Here is an 18255-nt window from a genome sequence, read left to right as displayed (position 1 = left end):
CTATAGGCTAGTGACTAAACAATAACTCTAATTAGCACCTATTGTGCTCTAGTTAGCACCCTCCTAATGACAGGGCAGCTGTCCCTCTCCTGAAGGCTCTCTTGACGACTCTGCTGATGACGTGAATGACTCATTACCATGAACAAAAGATTGAAACTGCTTTGACCTGAGTACCCCATTGTAAACAGGGGATAAAGCATGTCTCAGACCCCCTCCCCGGTTAAGGCTGGGTTTCAAACGTTTCACAAAGAATGCCTCCTTGACCCCTCTCTCAAACCATTTCTTCTCGCTGGCTAATATTTTAACTTCCTTGTCCTCAAACGTGTGGTTAGTGTCTTTAAGGTGGAGATGAACTGCAGACTGAGGTCCACTGGCGCCCTCTATGCGGTGCTGGTATAGCCTTTTGTGTAAAGGTTGCTTAGTCTCAGCTATGTAGTGTTCGTTACAGTTTTCCTGACATCTGATAGAATACACTACATTGCTCTGTTTGTAACTAGGGATCCTGTCCTTGGGGTGAACTAATTTCTGTCTCAAGGTGTTAACCGGTTTAAAGTAAACTGGTTGTTGTTCTTTAGCCCTTCCCTCTGCAGTTGTGGGCACCTGTAGGGCTCTGTGTTGAAGCGTCCTGATCACCCCGAGCTTGTGTTCAAGGGGGTGGTTTGAGTCAAAGAGCAGATATTGGTCAGTGTGAGTTGGTTTTCTGTAAACCCCTGTCTGGAGCTGCCTGTTCTCTCCAATCGTAACATCACAGTCTAAGAAGGCTAAATGGTTATTTCTGGCATCCTCACATGTGAACTTGATATTGGCATCCACCGAGTTGATGTGTTCTGTAAATTCCTCAACTTCCTGTTGCTTGATTTTAACCTATGTGTCATCAACATATCTGAACCAGTGACTGGGAGAGATGCCCGTGAAAGACGTCAAGCCTGTCTTCTCCACTCGCTCCATGTACAGATTGGCCACAATGGGGGATACAGGAGACCCCATCGCACAACCATGAATCTGGCTGTAGTAATTCCCCCTAAACAGGAAATACGTGGTATTAAGACAGATCTCTAAGAGTTGGCAGATGTGGTCTGGTGTGAGTTTGGTCCTTTCAAGTAGAGACACATCCTCCAGCAGTCTCTGCCTCACAGCTGAGATGGCCTGAGCGGTGGGGATGCAGGTGAACAACGAAGTCACATCAAATGACACGATTGTTTCATTTGCCTCCAGCTGCAGGTCCTTGATCTTGTTCACAAATTCTTGTGTGTTCTCCACATGGTGGTCTGAGTTACCCACTAGAGGAGCCAAAATCCACTTGAGGTGCTTGGCCAAATTGTACGTGATGGAATCTGTGCTACATACAGTAGGCCTGAGTGGCACGTCCTGTTTGTGGATTTTGGGCAGTCCATAGATGCACGGAGTGGCGTCCCCATTCCAGAATTGACTTGTTCCTCTCTAGCAATTCTATAACTCCCAAAATTAATTCTAAAATTCATTCCATCACTGTCAGCGATCATGCTCCTGTGTCACTTTCCATACAAATAGAATCCACTATTACACTGTGTCACTCATGGTGCTTTAACACCTCCATTTAAAAGGAATGTGAATTTGATAAAATCATAAGAAGAGAGTGGGTGGACTTTATAGAAAGAAATGACTCTCCGAGTGTTTCCCCCTCTTTGCTTTGGGAAACAGGAAAAGCAGTGATTAGAGGGAAAATTATTTCATATTCTTCTTATAAAAATAAAATGGAACATAAATTAGAAAAATGACCTTGAAGAAAAAATTAAACATTTAACAAATAAATATGCTGCGGACACAAGTGATCAAACTTTGTCTGAATTAAAAAATGTAAAATTCCAACTTGACAATAATATATTGAAAAAAAATGTGCCACGGAGCCGTTCATGGTGTGGCACAAAACCACCTCCGTGTTGGTCTCACAGGACGGCTTTGAGATGGCTTTCAGACGGCTGTCGGTGGGTTTTCAGTCATGTGACTAACCGAGAAATTGTGGATGAGCCTGGACATGCCAGAACATGTCCTGTGAGGCTTCATCACGGCGTTGCTTTGCGCCATGCGGCTCCACCGCGACGCGCGGAATTCCTCCGCTTGTCTGTCTTAATGTGCAGAAAAAGTGCGGATGTCCACGTCTTCCACAATTCCTGTGCTAGTCAGAGGATGTCCCGGATAAAACAGCATCCAGTTTGGAAATTAATGGCACATTCCACTGTTACAGGAGTTTTTGTCATGGAAAGAGGAGCGGAGGAATTCCGCGCATCGGGATGGAGCCACATGGCGCAAAGCAACGCCGTGATGAACCCTCACAGGACATGTTCTGGCATGTCCAGGCTCATCCACAATTTGTCGGTTAGTCACACGACTGAAAACCCACCGACAGCCGTCTGAAAGCCATCTCAAAGCCGTCCTGTGAGACCAACACGGAGGTGCTTTTGTGCTGCGCCATGAACGGCTCTGTGGCGCATCCGTCCGCTTTTCTTTCCATGAAAAAAACTCCTGTAACAGTGGAATGTGCCAAAAAAGTACTGATGTCCACGTCTCCTGCCATTTTTGTGTAAGTCAGACGACGTCCCGGATCAACAAAGCCTTCACGTTGGAAATGATCTGGTTGTTTCAGCGGGGTTTGAGCCTGTCGATCGGCGCTCAGAGCGTGGCGCGCTCTCAGTAGCTGTGGGCGGTCTTTAAACCGGCTGGAGCACTCCTTAATCTGTGTAATCCCCATAAAATCGTCCCTAAAACCCATTTGAATTTTCCGAATGGTTACCACCTGGAGGTCTCTTACAGTTTCTGGAAAAAATTGATGCAGCAAAGCTTCAAATCGTTCAGACATTTATTCGCAATAAAAATCCGATGGGAGGGGTGGACCACTGCTCACACAAAGCCTGCTCACAGGCGAATGATGCACCCGACAGGCGTGAAAAAACTCACGCATGCGCACGAAGGTTCAAGCTTGGCTGATGCAATCACACGTGATTCAAATCCATATGGTTTTTGAAAAAAATAAAAAGGTTGGATACTTTTCTCACAGACCTTGTATAATAATTTTGAGCATACAGTGAGGAAAATAAGTATTTGAACACCCTGCAATTTTGCATGTTCTCCCACATAGAAATCATGGAGGGGTCTGAAATTTTCATCTTAGGTGTATGCCCACTGTAAGTAAGTCCCTTCAGCTGCTCCCTTGTTTGCACTCAGGGTCGTCACAGCAAATCCATTTAACAGCTCTCCCTGCATCCCACAATCACGTTTTATGTTTCTTTTTTTACAGGACAACCTGTGCTTTCCGAATATATATGTTTTTCTTGTGTTTTATAAGTGTAATAAAGGTTTACAATCAAAAATAGGCAAGGAAACAATAAGGCAAAAAATAATTTTCCACACATATTTATTCAAAACACACAGCAAACTATAATAAACAACTGTTTTGACACTTTATAAAGGTCATTTGAGGTCTTGTGTGAAAGACTGTACAAAAAATGTTCAAACAATAAACACAAATGCACATTTTGAACAATATTTACAAAATGGTCTATGCGTTTTGTTATTTTGATATGGTAAACAGTGCTTTATGCAGAGAAAGCAACAGAGTTATCCAGTAACATTCACATGCAAACTGGTGGAGCAATCATGATAGTTACACACTCTTTGTTTGAGCATGTGAGATTGTCATCAGAGGCTCTCCGTCTGCTCCTGCTTTTACTGATCGCTGTGCGTAATGGCGCAGGCACCCTGAGTATGTACTAATAGTATGTACTCATTGGAGCACCCAGGGGGCTCTTCAGACAGGCCAACTAGTAGCATATCACTCCTGAAAATGATCTTTGGGTTTTCACGTGAGGTAAATCTGCCCTACGATTGGATTTTGGAAAACCATGTGACAGTGAACCAATTCTGATTGGACACTCACATTGCGCACTTCATCACACAGCTTCTATGAGGAGTACAAAGATGGCCGATGGCTGGCTCGAACGTCCGCGGAGTTAATGAGATATTGTAGATATTGTAGATATTGTATAATATTGTAGAACTATTATAGTAATCTATACTCATCGGAGAATACACTATATAACTGAAAAGTTATCTTTGATAAAGATAAAATGATAAACCACCCAAAAATGTATCAGAAGTTACAGATAACCGATAAATTCCAGTATTGTCTCTGGTACACTTGCAACTACTACTAAGCTGATTTTGAATTTTAACACCACAATCTCTTCTGGTAGCATCAAAAACGACAACAGACCCAAACAAGTGCACTAAATTTGAAGGAGTCCATTATCCGAGTTGAGGCAATTGGGTGAAGGTCTCGCAGCAACCCTGAGCCGCGCCACCATCAGCTTGGAGGGGGGGGGGGGGACCTGCTGCAACTAAAACCGTGCCGCCCCCACAGAAGGGAAGGGATGACGTGAGCAGAAGGCGGCGTGGGGGGTCTGTGATGGCGGGTAGGAGGGGGGTGGGGAGAGGGAGTAGAGCATGCTTCAGTCCTGTGAAACAGTTTATTGTCTTTGTGAGTTGTGATAAGATATAGCCAAATGTTCAACAAGGCCGAAGACATTCCTCTGGAGGAAAACAGCAGGGCAATTTGTCCTTCAGGCTGATAAGCCTGCCATGTTGTGGTTTGAGCAGTGAAAAACACTTTTTACAACTTCACTTGAACAACCAAATCCCAATTATGAATTAAGAATATTCCCAATTATGAATTAAGAATATTCCCTGGACTTCGAAATCTTCATCTTCATCTGCAAGGCGCGTCTGCTCCAAGATGTCATCCAATTTGCGTCTGAGTTCAAGCGTCATCGCAGTCTGAGAATGCATTGCCTTGCCCAACTCGTTAATCATGACGGACAAGGGGCCGTGGTTCTTGATGCCACCGTCTTGCCAATTTTCCGGTAGATCAGGGCAGCACATAGACAGAAAGTACCAGCCCTGCTACCACAAGACCAAATATGAATAAATCCTCGACGTCCTCCACAGGGAATGGCAGAAAGCATGCAACATGCCACAACCCCCAAGAGTCGAGAACATAGCCCATGGGATACGGTCCATCTGGGCAGGTAGGATCTCCCCAGTCCTGACCTTCTTGTAGAAAAGATGGTGTCAATAGCGTTCAGAGACCAGCTGATCAATTCCATGGTTAACCCAATAGTAGTCCAATATATCCAGTATCCAATATAATTTGAAGGAATTCACAGTCTGGTGAAGTAGGGACTTGAAGGTTAAGGCAGAGAACAGAGATAAGGGAGAGTGGAGGAGATGCGACCACCCTTGTCGGAGTACCAAGCTGTGGAAGTCCTGCTGGCTGTGCAAGGGGAATATTGGGTGTTGGGGGAGCCTTGTGTGCTTCCTGGCCCGGGGGGTTGGGTCTCGCCTCTTGTCTGGGGGCCAGACCCCGCTCTCATTTGACTTGGTGGTCCCTGCCCGTGCTTTGGGTTCGATTGCAATGGCTCCTTGGCTCCCCGTCCCGCTGCCACTTGCCTCTCCCTTTTGGGGCCATGGCCCGGGTGATGTGGCTCTTGGGCCCCGCCCTATGTGCTTCCCTTGGGTATGGGCAGTGGTGGGCACAGCTAACCTAAAAGTTCACTTCAATAACAGATAATCAGCTAACTGAAAAGTTATCTTTTATTTACGTATGAAGCTAAACTGATAAACCACACAAAAAATTATCGGAAGCTACAGCTAACGATAACTTTCAGTATTGTCTCTGGTACACTTGCAACTAACAAGCTGAATTGCTTCTGATATAGTGTCAAAGATGACCACAAACCCACACAATGAGTCAGCACTTCTGTCTTTGTGCACCATGCTGGAAGCTTCTGTTTACCTGGGTGCTCTCAAGGGGATCAAGACTCTGGTGTCTTAGATTAAGGTATGGATGCTCACTAATTAGGCAATAGACTGTTGCTGTCACTGTTTGTTCATGTGTGGTTGTTTGTCCTGGTAAAGTTGTATCGTTGGGGCCCGTCTCCTTGGTGTCTCACTTCTCATCACTTCACAGTTATTGCCTTCCTCACTTGTCTTTTGTTCTTGTCTGTCTTCGTGTTGTTTTGGTGGTTGGCCCTTCCTGATTGAAGTTGTTGGTTGGCCTTTGAGTAGGATGGTGTAGACCAGGGGTGGCCAAGTTCGGTCCTCGAGAGCCACATTCCTGACACTCTTAGTTGTCTCCCTGCTCCAACACACCTGAATCCAATGAAAGGCTCATTAAAAGTCTGCTAACGAGTCTTTCATTGGATTCAGGTGTGTTGGAGCAGGGAGACAACTAAGAGTATCAGGAATGTGGCTCTTGAGGACTGAACTTGGCCACCCCTGGTGTAGACTGATTGGGAAGGACGGATGGGGGTCACACATGCACACCACGTTCACTCACGCACTACATACCTTCTGTCTTGCAAGAATAAATTGCATATATGTGTATTAATGTACATAAATGGTTCTGACCAGTGTTGCATTTACCATTACTATATATGCAGACAAGGAAAAAAGAAGAAGAAGAAAAAGATCCAGCAACTAGCATCCCCTGAAATTTTTTTTATCTGAAACACTCACCAGTTTTGCTAGAATATGTAAACTGTAATATAAATATCAAAATATGGGCACAGGCTTTTGAGATACATGTTTAAATTGTCATCTATAGTTACCTTGAAACAGTCCTCTGTTCACTGTCTGTTGACCAAAACAGTCCGTTGGCTGTGACATCACAAGTGGCTCATTGCAGTTTTGGAAAATGTCATCAGAGAGCAACAGAAAAGTTGGACATCAAAAATCACCTGACTGATATGGCAAAAAGTTGAAGGTGACACTCCCTTATGCAACTGATTGTCTCACAAAGAAACAGCTCGATTGATACAAAGTCATTCCAATGGTACCCAAGGGTCCTCCAAAGAGATCTAATACCAAACACATTCAGTCGTTGCCTTCGTTGGCTTAGTGTCCAAGTCTCACAACCATACAGTAAGACATAGCACCAGCACACTAAAGACTTGGACCTTTGTTCTCCTGCAAAGATATCCGCATCGCCAAACACCTCTGTCCAGTGATCGCATGACTCCATAAGCTCCTCCCAGGTGCCTCTCAATCTCAAAGACCAAGGACCCAGAAACATGAATATCACTGTAAAGATAATTGAATGTCTTTCCATTTCAACACTTTCACCACATACAGATGCACTTCTGGTGGCTGGGTACAGGAAGTTATTCAAAGCCTGAGTCTAAAACTGAGTGTACATTGAGATTTCAGCAGTCTTACAAGTTCACTACAAGCCACACTGTGCAACATAGATATGTTTAACTTAGGTAAGACTCCAAATCTGATGTGTGCAGACTGTGCGATTTAACACAGAACTGTGGGAAGAAATGTCATCTAGTAAAACAGGCAACCAAGACAACCAAATAAGTAGCTTGTGTTTTCCAACATGCTAAACAAAATCTGTCACACAATAGAGACAGTAAAGCGTTTTGCACCTTGGTTGCCAAGTAGGGCTGGTACACAGGTTAGCTTGTGTCTGCTTTTTTCAGATGTTTGGAAACACATTCCCTGTGTGCTTTTTTAAATTTATGTATTTTAATAACAAATGAGCACCTTGGTCTTTGGCTGCAGTTTGTTTTGTTTAAGTTTTCCTTGCAGTAGACAAATATACTAAAAAATACATTCTGTGCACATTTTTTTATTTATGTATTTTTTGTTTCAAATTAAAGGATGGATCCGCACCTGGGATGTACTTTTCTGCCACGGGAAAAAATAAAATAGGATAGATTACATCATTTCAAGCTGCATTTCTCAATATAGGTTGTAAAATTTCAAAGGTCTGATATTTTTCCAAGGCTGACTTTGATCACAAAAGGGTGATAATGGCTGTCCTTGAACCATTGACACAGTGTGATGTGAGACCACTGCTTCGAAACCATGGCCAGATAAAAAAATGTGCTTTAAACTTTCAGGTCAAATGAATGATACAACAACAAAACCCTGCAAACTATATAAAGTCAATCCTACCAACAGGCAGTGGTGGGCACAGTACTACTAATTTGCTAACTGCTAATTAGCGAAGCTAACTTTTGTGTTAGCTGATTAGCTTTTCAGCTAACTTTGAAAACCATTAGCGAACCAATTAACTTCCGTTAAATTTTGTTCAGTTAACTTTTAGACCGCTAACATATACAAGGTCTATTAGAAAAGTATCCGACCTTATTATTTTTTTCAAAAACCATATGGATTTGAATCACGTGTGATTACATCAGACATGCTTGAACCCTCGTGGGCATGCGAGAGTTGTTTCACGCTTGTCGGTTACGTCATTCACCTTTGGGCAGTCTTTGAGTGAGGAGTGGCCCACCCTCTCGTCGTTTTTTCATTGTTTAGGAATGGCTCAGAGACTGCTGCTTTGTTTGATCAAAATTTTTTCAAAACTGTAAGGCACAACTGAGTGGACACCATTCGATAAATTCAGCTGGTTTTCAGTAAAAATTTAACGGCTGATGAGAGATTTTGGTCTGGTAGTGTCGCTTTAAGGATGGCCCACGGCGCCTGACGGCGATCTGCGCTTCAAGGCGGCAGCGTCTCACTGTTTCAAGTTGAAAACTTCCACATTTCAGGCTCTGTTGATCCAGGAAGTCGTCAGAGAACAGAGAACTTTCAGAAGAAGTCGGCATGAGGAGTTTATTCGGACATTCCATTGTTAACAGACATTTTGTAATGAAAGAACGTGCGGGCAGAGTCGCATGTCGGGCCGGACCCGACTGCGGGGGGTCGCGACAGGAAGAACACCTCCGTTGGAAACCTTAACGGGCAAGTTGGAACATGCCCAAGCTGTTAAACATTTTCTCAGTTACTCACTTGTTGAAAGCCATCAAAAGCCGCCTGAATTTTACAAATGGTTTTCAACATGGAGGTGTTTTTCCTGTCGCGGCACACACAGATTTGCCGAGTCATCACGGAAACGACTCGGCGAATTTGCGCGCACGTCTTTCATTAAAAAATGTCCTTAAACAGTGGAATGTCCGCATAAAGTCCTAATGCGGGCCTCTTCTGAATCTTCTCTGTTCTCTCACGACGTCCTGGGTGAATTAAGCCTTAAATTAGGATGTTTTCAGGTCGAAACAGGCTGATGACGGCGCCTGGAAGCGCTGCGCGACGTCCCGCTCCGTGGGAAGTCCTTACAGCGACAGAAACACCCCATAATCTCTCATGAGCCGTTAAACTTTTCACCGAAAACTAGCTTAATTTCTCGAATAGTGTCCACTCGGATATTCCTCACAGGTCCAGAAAAAATTTTGATAAAGCAACGCGTGCCGTCTCGAGCAGCGTGTGAAACAATGGAATTCAGCTGAGAGGGCGTTACCACATCTCACTCAAGGCCTGCCCACAGGGAAATGACGTCACGACACGCGTGAAAAAACTCACGCATGTGCACGAGGGTTCAAGCATGATTGGTGTAATCGCACGTCATTCAAATCCATATAGTTAAAAAAAAATAAAAGGGTCGGTTTATTATCTAATAGACCACGTATTGCGGGATTGTGAATAAGCTTAACAATAACACATTTGTAAAGCCTGAAATTGTACATTTTGTGCCTGCCTGTTACATGTTTTGCAGCAGACAGACAGCTATGAGAGGTAGAGCTCAATCCACTGCCAGCAGAGGAGAGCTGGCTAGTAGAAAGAAAGGAAGAGAAAAAAAGATAATTTATTTTCACAGCCATACAGACTTGCAGATGTATCACAGGAGTCAAGCACAGCAAGACAGTTTTGACTTATAGTTAAAATTTTGAACAAACTAATTCTGGACAACTTATTGAACTTCACATCTGCCGTTTTACAAAGTGAAAATATCAGCTATATGTTATATATGTTTTAGTTTTAACATAATGCACTAATTTTGAAGGTTTTAGCATTTTACAGGCACAAATGGTGAAAAGCTTTATGGGAAAATTAGTTTCCTTTCTTCAGTTGTTGGTCGGTATATGTAAAAAAAAAAAAAAAAACACGTTACTGTAACGTATGCGTTGCTTTTTACAAATATATCTGTATTTGTAAAAGAAAAACTCCAAACACGAGAAGAAACAAAAACAACCCAAACCCCTTAATTTCCCAAATACTTAGAAAGAATTGACAACATAAACAAATTATCTCCAGCCAAGGAAAGCTGGTGGTCCAGATTGACAAATGAAATGCTGAAGTACAGCAGGCCAGAGATGCAGAGTGCAGTATTAAAGTTGTTCAATATAATATTACAGACTGGTTGCTTACCTGACATCTTGTACCCCATTCATAAAAGTGGAGATAAATCAGACCAGTAGTTGTGTCTGTAAATTATTTAGCAGTATGCTAAATAAAAGAATACTAGATTTACTTTGGGTCCTTGAACACTCCATTTTGCATGAAAATTAAATTGGTTTACTTGAAAAACACCTCCCGCAGACTGTGTCGATACTCTCCCCACGTTAAGTGATAAACATGTCCACCAAATCAAAAATGGCCAGATACATGTATTTGCTTTTTTATTTATATTTGTCATGATGGCATTGATTATACACTCCAGTGATGAGTGTGTTATGGCATATATTGTCACAGGGCATATACTGTCGCCACGACGATATATGCAGATGTTCAAAGGCGCAGGCACATAATGTCACCGGCACATATCATCCCAAGCGACAATATATACTGACATTCAAGGCACATCAGAGCAAGAAGTAAAACTTGATGTTTAACTATGAATTGTTTTTGTCTTTCTCTCTTTCTGTCTCAAACACACACGCATGCACACTTAGTCGCTCTTATTACCTCCACTAAGAACGTAATAAAATATCGCCATTTATTTATTTATTTATTTAATATGCTACTTAAATTCAGCGGGTGGTGGTGTCTGATCTGAGGTCATAGCCCAAAGGTGTTGTTTTGTTTTTTTTGTGAGTGGCCCCCAGGTGTGCTCGCAGCATTCTCAGGAAGGCAAGGTGACAGGGGAAGCCCACGGGAAATTGCAGGCAACACCATCGCCTGAGACCATTGTGCATTGACCACTAACCCACGGCCCAGGCAGCCAGTGCATGGAGATCTAACAAGGTGGTTTATCGTGGATGTGCACCAGGTTTGGTTCTGGCGTTTTATCACTGTGAGCGCACGAAAAGTGTCACATTTATTTTCTTGCAAGACTTCTCAACAGCGCCAAGACATTTTGCGACCAGTGTGCACAGGACCGAGGAAGATGGTTTGATCCATCCTGTAGTGACTGGTGATGTGTAACGTGGAGATGCTTCTGTGCAGGCTGCAGAATGCCACATCGTTTCAGCATGACTTTTGGCATGCTGGTGAATTATTCAAAGCGCTTGGGTGATATTGGCTGATATTGACTCAGTAATAATAAAAATGATGGCACTGCTGCTGCTGCTTCTGCTGCTGATGGCGGTGACAGAACAGGGCATGCACCAGAGAGCCTAAACCCCCGCACTGTACATAAGCACGGTGGCAATTTCAGATGAAATATTCACCATGCACGTGGTTGCTGAGTCCTCTCGCGCCCCTCCCTTCTTCACCATGGGTTTGCCAAAGCGCACAGTTGAACAGAAACTGTCGCGTGATGATGTGATCCCCAAAGTGAGATTTAAGGACATTCAAACAGGTGCTTTAATTTCAATTTTCAATTTATTTTCATTTATATAGTGCCAAATCACAACAGAGTTGCCTCTAGGCGCTTCACACAAGTAAGGTCTAACCTTACTAACCCCCAGAACAGCAGTGGTAAGGAAAAACTCCCTCTGAGGAAGAAACTTCAAGCAGACCAGACTCAAAGGGGTGACCCTCTGCTTGGGCCATGCTACAAACATAAATTGCAGAACAATTCACAAAACAAATATACAGGAAATGCTGTTGGTGGACAGGACAGGAGAGTCTCTAGCACAAATACCACAACCATCTCTGGACGGAGCGGCACCTTAAACACAGAGAAAATAAATAAGGCATCAGAAAGACAAGAAATACACTATAATTTGTCAGCATTAAACAACAAGAAAATCAGGAAACACTAAGGTGATTGGCGGCCACTAACCCTAAGCTTCACTAAAACACCCAGAATTTAGGTGCTTTTTGCTGTGAAGTTCAATTAAGCATGCACAAAAATATATTGTCGTGTACATGCAGACGAGGATGATTCAGGCTGCTGCCGGCGGAACAATCACACAGGGATTTATGCTGCTCCAACAGTTCTTGCACTGATCCACAGATTTACTTGCAAATCCAACCAGCTTTTATGCACAATGTAATTATTAACACGATGTAATGATCTAATTTGAGCCCCTCTCTCTTGCTCTCTTTCTCTCTTTGATTTATTGATTTGGCAAAATACATGATATGAAATAACAATTACCATATACATACATATACTTGTCGATGATGACACAAAAAATACTTTTTTCCATCATGGTCCCCATGACAACACAGAAAAACAAAGAACAAAGATAAAAAACAAAACAAAACAAAAAAAACAGAAATACTTAAAAATGGCTATAAAGCCATCTATATACAGAAATTAATAAAATACAAAATTATTATGACCTCTCTCTCTCTCTCTCTCTCTCTCTCACAGTGACGGGCCAGGTGCATAAAAACAGAAGCTTTGGCTTTTTGTTTGCTTTTAGTTTGTGATCACCTTTGAATTTACTCAGCAGCACTTGCGGTGCTTAAACTCAAAACTGGCTTAGCTGACTGTGTACTGAGTCAATACTAAAAGTTAGTGGTTAGCGGTTAGCTGTATCTTACGTTATTTTTATTTTTTATTTTTTGCAGCTTACTGGTTTAGCATTATAAAAGTTAGCAGATTAGCGGTTATCAAAGCTAACTTTTTGGTTAGCTGTGCCCACCACTGCCAACCGGTGGATGTATATAGCTATAAAAAAAGTTGCCATTCTTTTTTGTGGAAGACCCACAGACACTTTTTCTTTTAAACACAACAGCCAGGATCTTGTGAAACAGAACAGTCATTTACAGCTGAACAGTTGTGCCAAATTTAAGGAAAAGTCCATTTAAAAAAATGCAAGCATCACCACCACCAACCACTGCAAAGTAGGGCTGGGTATCGATTCTTAACATTCAGAATTGATTATTTTGATTTGATCCGATTCAATATCGATTTGGATTTTTTGAAAAACAATTTTAAAACTGTTTTTTGAACTGTTACCTGATTGTCCAGTTATGCAACTTATTAATACTACTTCACAAAATGTGGCTCTCAAAATGCAGGAAATAGTGTTTCAGATTACAATGTAATCCAAACGTATAAGTGATAAACTCCACCGCTGATTCTGGGAGCAGAGCTATAATCATAATAATAACAATAATAAGGGCCTCTATTGTCATTGTACATAGATGAATACATACAACGAAATTCGTCCTCTGACCTTCACTGTGCTGAAACAGGAGGAATCATTGACACTGACAGACAATTACACTGCACCAGTGGGCGACAAGAAAACTCATCATAGCCTTATGAATGTTATGATGATGGTGAATGTAATGATAATGATGATGGTGATGATTATGGTAGTGATATTGACAACATTGATGATGGTGGTTGTGATTAAGGTTATGATGATTATGTTGGTGATATTCATGATAATGATGATGGAGATTGTGATTAAGATTATGACAATGATTGTGATTATGATTAAGATTGTGTTGATCATCACGTACTGACAGTGGTGGGCACAGTTCTGTTAATCCGATAACCGATAATTATTGAAGATAATGTTTTCATTATCAGATTATCTTTTTAGATAACTTTGAAAACCATTATAGGACTAATTATCTTCCGATAAATTTTTGACTGATAATTTTTAGACCAAGATTTGTTTTAAGTTGTGTTGAGTGATATTTTTTAAACAAAAATGTTGATTGTGATAAAGTATTTTGTTGTCACAGACAATGTTTGGCAAAATTCTATGCTAGGTCGTTTGGATCCTTTGGATCTATGAAACTTAAATATGAAAAAGTACTGGTATCAGTATTGATATCGGCGATACTGGGCCTGTATTTACTTGGTATCGGATCAATACCAAAATTCCCGGTATTGCCCACCTCTAGCTCTATCCTCTGCAAGCAAAGGAGAACGGATCACCATAAAAAAAAAAAATCATTTCGTTTAACCCCATATTGATACGCGGGCAATATCACCCAAGTCATCTAGAGCAGGGGTGGGCATCAAGGGCCGAGACACTGCAGGTTTTCCATGCAACCATTCACCTCAGCAGGTGGGTTGCTGATGAGCTTCTCCTCTGAACATAAACACCTGGTTGTCAATGAAATCACCTGCTGAGACACCTGATCATTAATGAAATCACCTGCTGAGGTGACTGGTTGCACGGAAAACCTGCAGTGTCTCGGCACTTTATGGCACATGATTGCCCACCCCTGATCTAGATGCATACAGCAGTGTTCAGAATAATAGTAGTGCTATGTGACTAAAAAGACTAAACCAGGTTTTGTGTATATTTCTTATTGTTACATGGGAAACAGGTACCAGTAGATTCACTAGATTCTCACAAATCCAACAAGACCAAGCATTCATGATATGCACACTCTTAAGGCTATGAAATTGGGCTATTAGTACAAAAAAGTAGAAAAGGGGTGTTCACATTAATAGTAGCATCTGCTGCTGATGCTACAAACTCAAAACTATTACATTCAAACTGCTTTTTTAGCAATCCTGTGACTCACTAAACTAGTATTTAGTTGTATAACCACAGTTTTTCATGATTTCTTCACATCTGCGAGGCATTAATTTTGTTGGTTTGGAACCAAGATTTTGCTTGTTTACTAGTGTGCTTGGGGTCATTGTTTTGTTAAAACACCCATTTCAAGGGCATGTCCTCTTCAGCATAAGGCAACAGGACCTCTTCAAGTATTTTGACATATCCAAACTGATCCATGATACCTGGTATGCGATATATAGGCTCAACACCATAGTAGGAGAAACATGCCCATATCATGATGCTTGCACCAGCAAGCTTCACTGTCTTCACTGTGAACTGTGGCTTGAATTCAGAGTTTGGGGGTTGTCTCACAAACTGTCTGCGGCCCTTGGACCCAAAAAGAACAATTTTACTCTCATCAGTCCACAAAATATTCCTCCATTTCTCTTTAGGCCAGTTGATGTGTTCTTTGGCAAATTGTAACCTCTTTTATTTAAGAGGGACTTTGCGGGGGATTCTTGCAAATAAATTAGCTTCACACAGGTGTCTTCTAACTGTCACAGCACTTACAGGTAACTCCAGACTGTCTTTGAGCATCCTGGAGCTGATCAATGGGTGAGCCTTTGCCATTCTGGTTATTCTTCTATCCATTTTGATGGTTGTTTCCCGTTTTCTTCCATGCGTTACTGTTTTTTTTTTTTTTTGTCCATTTTAAAGCATTGGAGATCATTGTAGATGAACAGCCTATAATTTTTTGCACCTGCGTATAGGTTTCCCCTCTCCAATCACATTTTTAATCAAACTACGCTGTTCTTCTGAATAATGTCTTGAACGTCCCATTTTCCTCAGGCTTTCAAAGAGAAAAGCATGTTCAACAGGTGCTGGCTTCATCCTTAAATAGGGGACACCTGATTCACACCTGTTTGTTCCACAAAATTGACAAACTCACTGACTGAATGCCACACTACTATTATTGTGAACACCCCCTTTTCTACTTTTTTGTACTAATAGCCAAATTTCAGAGTGTGGATATCATGAATGCTTGGTCTTGTTGGATTTGTGAGAATCTACTGGTACCTTGTTTCCCATGTGACAATAAGAAATATACTCAAAACCTGGATTAATCTTTTTAGTCACATCGCACTACTATTCTGAACACTACTGTACATTTTTAACTTATGGTTCAAATTAGCCAAACTAATTTCGGACAAGTCATTTACATTAACGTCACGTCTGAAGTTTTATAAAGTAAAAATATCAGATATATGTTTTAGTTTTTGAAATTGAGTAGAGAGTTGAGCTCCGTGGCTTGTGACATGGTGAATGTAATGATGATGGTGATTGTGATTAAGGTTATGATGGTGATGATGATGGTGATATTGATGATAATGATGATGGTGATTGTGAATAAGGTTATGACAATGATGATGACTGTGATTAAGATTGTGTTGATCATGATTGTGATGGTGATACCAATGATGATGGTGGTGATTGTAATTAAGGTTATGATGGTGATGATATTGATGACAATGATGATGGTGGTTGTGATTAACGTTATGATGATGGTGGTGATATTGACACCAATGATGATGGTGGTTGTGATTAAGGTTATGATGATTAATGCTGGTGATATTCATGATAATGATGATGGAGATTGTGATTAAGGTTATGACAATGACGATGATACTGATTAAGATTGTCTTGAACATGATTGTGATGGTGATACTGATGATGGTGATTAAGTTTATAATGGTGATGATGATGGTGTTGATATTGACGACGTTGATTGTGATTAAAGTTATGATGATTATGCTTGGTGGGCACAGTTCCAATAATCCGATAATTATCGAAGATAAAGTTTTTATTATCGTTTTATATTTTCAGATAACTTTGAAAACCATTAGTGGACTAATTATCTTCAGATAAATTTTTGTCCAATAACTTTTAGACCATTAACGTGGCACACAAAAGAGAACAGATGTGTAGTTCTACTCTCTGCAAATAGAGGAGAGCTGCTTCTAGGAGAAACCGCTCTATCCTATGCAGACAAAGGAGAACTGGTCAGCAAAAAAAAAGAAAAACTCATTTTTTTTTAACCCCATACTGATGTGCAGCCAATATCACCCAAGTCATCCAGAGTCCTACATTTTTAACTTATGGTTCAAATTTTAACCAAACTTATTTCGGACAAGTTACTTAAATTAATGTCACTTCTGAAGTTTTATAAAGTGAAAATTTCAGATATATGTTTTAGTTTTAAAGTAATGCGCTAATTTTTAAGGTTTTAGTGTGGAGCATGCTGTGTCCTGGTGCATTATGGGATAGGGTAATCTGAGTACATTCACGACAGGAGAAATGCATTTCAGACACTCTGATCAGGACAACAGCATTAAACTCTAGTGCCTAAAACTCACGTGAATATATTCTCTGGGTTTATAGACGTTGTTATTCTGTTTGTTTGCTTTTATTAAATTCCACACATCTTAAACATAGCAAGCAGCAACACAGATTATCTGGAATTTTGTGTGTCCATGTTTTCAAGGTCTCTACTGCCATCTACTGGCAGTATTCAAACTGAAGCTGGGCTGATATTTTCAAACCACACATCGGACTCGTGTTTCCAGAAGCAAAACGTAAAAAGAAGCTTTTTTTTAAAAACTTAATTTACAAAAACTGCACTTTAACCGCTGCACATGGCAACACCATTAACATTGCAACATAAAACTATTTTTATATTGTGCCTAAAACTCTCATGAATATATTCTCTGGGATTATAGGCGTTGTTATTGCGTTTGTTTTATGTAAACATGCAAGAATCACAGGCTGTCTCTCCGTTATTTTCAATGGGAGCTGCTGTGAGCTACAATCGCTTCCTGATCATGTCGTTCTGGGGGAAAGTGAAGTTTGCTCTTTAACGTCTTGATTGTTGTTCTTTACAACACTGTTTGTCCTCTTTGTTCCAGACTAATATATATAAGATGTCTGAAATTCAGTTTGCGTTTATTAAATTCCATGCAGATTAAACGTAGCAGACACAGATTATTTGTTATAATTGTTTTAGCAAGTTTTCAGGGTATCATGCATGCAGTTTCTTTTTAACGTGATGAAAAGCATAAACAATATATATATTTTATAGTATAATATTAAATTATCATTGTCATCATGTGGATTCTCTATATGTTGTTTGACTGCAGCGACTCTCTGGCGCGCAAGGGATTATGGGTCACGTCAATAGGGCGAATGGCAGTGTTCTGTTTATTTTGACACCGGTTATATCATATGGTTATCAAATTAAAACTTGACTTTTTTTTTGAAAATGCCTCTTTTTACAAATAAAAAATGGCATATTTTACAAAAGCACATTTATCTGTAAACACCAGTACATGACACACCTCACATTAACGTGTTGGTTTACATACAATGAATCATTCAATCAGTGTGAGCAGAGGCACATTTTACCCAGAATGCCATCTGTCTGTGTTTGTTACAAAACTTCAGAATTAGTGCATTATTCAACATTAAAAGATACATGTTATATCTTAACTTTGCACAAATGACAGAATTGACATTA

The sequence above is a fragment of the Thalassophryne amazonica genome, chromosome 7 (genome assembly GCF_902500255.1).
Source record: "Thalassophryne amazonica chromosome 7, fThaAma1.1, whole genome shotgun sequence".
NCBI lineage: Eukaryota > Metazoa > Chordata > Actinopteri > Batrachoidiformes > Batrachoididae > Thalassophryne > Thalassophryne amazonica.
This window is presented reverse-complemented; position numbering follows the sequence as displayed.